This window comes from Chiloscyllium plagiosum, chromosome 7 (genome assembly GCF_004010195.1).
Source record: "Chiloscyllium plagiosum isolate BGI_BamShark_2017 chromosome 7, ASM401019v2, whole genome shotgun sequence".
NCBI classification, from domain to species: Eukaryota; Metazoa; Chordata; class Chondrichthyes; order Orectolobiformes; family Hemiscylliidae; genus Chiloscyllium; species Chiloscyllium plagiosum.
The window spans coordinates 15,380,332-15,383,653 of record NC_057716.1 but is presented as its reverse complement, the minus strand read 5'-3'; the positions used below and the strand labels follow the sequence as shown (position 1 = coordinate 15,383,653).

Sequence of the window (3,322 nt, the reverse complement as noted above, 5' to 3'; positions counted from 1 at the left end):
TTTGTTCAGCAACACTCCCTAGGACCTTACCATTAAGTGTATAAGTCCTGCTAAGATTTGCTTTCCCAAAATGCAGCACCTCGCATTTATCTGAATTAAACTCCATCTGCCACTTCTCAGCCCATTGTCCCATCTGGTCCTCCTTTTCAATAATGATCCAACCTCCTTTTAAAATATTCTTGGGAGAATCCATGGAACCTTGGCTTGATCCTTTCAGGAGAGAGAGGAACAAAACTAGTAACTGGGAGAGGGAAAAAACCCAACAGAGATACAAATGATATCTACTGGGAAAAGTAATTTATAAAGGTTCATAAATTGTAACGGTGAAGTCATGTTACACTTCCGTATGAAACTGGTCACCAGGCAATGAAATTAAATCAAGTCTGGAAACTGAGACTGAGTTTAGGAGGTTATGATCAAAGGATTGGCTGATGTCCAGGGGCCAGATGGTCAGTCAGATTGCCACAAGGAAACCAAAGTGGTTTATTTAGTAGCCTAATTTGACGCAATGCTGTCTGACTGTTTGGAGTCATCACTAAATGAGCTGCTGCTGCTTTAACACGGTTGGTCACGATTTTCAATCAGATGTGTGTGAAGACAAGATCTGATTCAAGTGTTCGCTGGCTGCCTCCTGCCCTGCCACAAGCAAATGAAGCAGGCTGTTTGATGTTTCTTTTTTGGAAGGAGATGGGTCATGAATGGTACAGTGGGTGGTGTGGATGCAGAATTTAACTGTTCATCAAGGGAGATCAGATTTCCATTGTAAAGGGAATTAGATTGGCACCTAATAATGTCCCGGTTCCGGCTACACAGCACAAGAGGAAACAGACAGCATCTGCAGGTCAGGCTGGAGACTAAATAGGCTGATTTGCTTGGAAAGAGACGCAATTTACTAACCGCATGACTTAAAACAAATTTTAATCACTCTGTGCCTGCTGTAACCATCTGGGTCTGAAATCTGCATCTTATTATTCTGTTTTAGATGTTTGCGTGTGTTGTTTAAACACGTCACTTTTTGTGTTTCTGTCTCTCATGGTTAAAGGGACATCACGTACATGAAACAGCATTTGGCGTACCTTTTGCAGATTTGCAATTACCCTGTGCTTCTATAATTTATAAGAAAAGAAGGTTTTTCGTCCTTCTAAACTGGTCTATCCAGGAAGAGCACATGTTGCACCTTCTCCTCCACTGAAGCATCCAATTGTTCCCTACAGAATGCTGCTTTTCTGTAATATAGTATGCAAAACTAAAGAGGTTACCAAATATGAACGTTTGGAAGTACTTATAATTACTAGTATAATATGCAAATAGGTCATTTTGCATTTCCCTTTTCAAGAAATGTACTTTTGTTTCGCTTTTTGTTCATATTTACAAGTCAAGCGAACTAATCTGGATGACATCATCATTTGATATGGTCTGAGATCTAATAATGCCTGAGACCCAACGGAACAAGAGGACAGATGATGGATTTATTTCATTTAATTTAAGGTTAAAATAAAGCAGAACTGTGGATGCTGGAGATTTGAAACAAACCAGAAAGTTCCTCGTTCTGAAGAAGGGTCACTGCACTTGAAACGTAAACTCTGTTTCCTGTCCACAGGTGATGCTAGATCTGCCGAATTTTTCCAGCAAATTCAATTCCTTGTTCAAGTTAATTGGGTGAAGTGGTTGGATAAATATGAGGAGTGAGTAATCAAGGATGTGTGAGTTTTGTGAAGTATGGATGTGTGAGTTTTGTGAAGTATGGCTGACGGAAATAAATGTCTCTCATAACTTGTGGAATTGGATCTTGTGGTGGCTCAGTGGTTAGCACTGCTACCTCACAGCATCAGGGTCCCAGGTTCAATTCCAGCCTTGGGCGACTCTCTGTTTGGAGTTTGCACATTCTCCTCATGTCTGTGTGGGTTTCCTCTGGGTGCTCCGGTTTCCTCCCATAGTCCAAAGATGTGCAGGTCAGGTGAATTGACCATGCTAAATTGCCCGTAGTGTTAGGTGTGTTATTCAGAGGGAAATGGGTCTGGGTGGGTTACTGTTCGGAGGGTCGGTGCGGACTTGTTGGGCCGAAGGGCCTGTTTCCACACGGTAGGGAATCTAATCTATTTGTTTTTTGGAGTATAACAACCATAAAGGTGTATACGATCATGACAGGCATGGAAAGGATTTATGCACTCAGTCTTTTTCCCAGGGTTGGGGAATAAATGACGAGAGGGCATCAGGTTAAGGTAAGAGGGGAAAGAAAAAAAGGAAATCTGAGGGGCAACGTTTTTACATAGCAGATGATATTTTTATGGAATTAGCTGCCAGTGAAAGTGGTTGAGGCGGATACATTAAGAACATTTAAAACGCATTTGGACAAATACATGGATAGGAAAGAAGGATATGGGCCAAGTGCAGGGAAATGGGATTAGCGTGAGTGGACATTTTTGGTCAGAGGCAGGGCGGGTGACTCAGGTGTCAGTGGGGGAGCATTTTGGGGCCAGCGACCATAATTCTATTCGTTTAAAAATAGTGATGGAAAAGGATAGACCAGATCTAAAAGTTGAAGTTCCAAATTGGAGAAAGGCCAATTTTGACGGTATTAGAACATAGAACATAGAACAATACAGTGCAGAACAGGCCCTTCGGCCCTCGATGTTGCACCAACCTGTGAACCATTCTCAGCTCGTTCCCCTACACTATCCCAAAATCAACCATGCGCTTATCTAAGGATTGTTTAAATCTTCCTAATGTGGCAGAGTTGACTACCTTCGCAGGTAGGGCATTCCACGCCCTTACCATTCTCTGCATAAAGAACTTGCCTCTGACATCTGTCTTAAATCTATCACCCCTCAATTTGTACAGGTTGCAGGGGGACCTGGACAAACCGCAGAATCGGGCCGAGAGGCAGCAAATGGAGCCCAACGCAGCCAAACGTGAGGTGATAAGCAAGAACATTCAAAAGCTGATTGGAGGCAGGTGTTCGCAGGTAAAGGGATGGCTGGAAAATGGGAAGCCTTCAGAAATGAGATAACAAGAATCAAGAGAAAGTATATTCCTGTCAGGGTGAAAGGGAAGGCTGGTGAGTATAAGGAATGCTGGATGACTAAAGAAATTGAGGGTTTGGTTAAGAAAAAGAAGGAAGCATATGTCAGGTATAGACAGGGTAGATCAAGTGAATCCTTAGAAGAGCATAAAGGAAGGAGGAATATACTTAAGAGGGAAATCAGGAGGGCAAAACGAGGACATGAGATAGCATTGGCAAATAGAATTAAGGAGAATCCAACGGGTTTTCACAAATATATTAAGGACAAAAGGGTAACTAGGGAGAGAATAGGGCCCCTCA

The 3,322-nt window shown here is 42.4% G+C and overlaps 1 long non-coding RNA gene across 1 annotated transcript in view; it reads left to right on the top strand.

Moving 5' to 3' along the window:
• Positions 1 to 607: 607 nt before the first annotated feature.
• LOC122551351 overlaps positions 608 to 3,322 on the top strand; it is a 7,096-nt gene continuing 4,381 nt past the window's right edge. The window contains exons 1-2 of the long non-coding RNA XR_006312079.1: positions 608 to 841; positions 2,842 to 2,965. This is a non-coding gene — a long non-coding RNA (uncharacterized LOC122551351). The remainder of the gene's footprint in view (positions 842 to 2,841; positions 2,966 to 3,322) is intronic.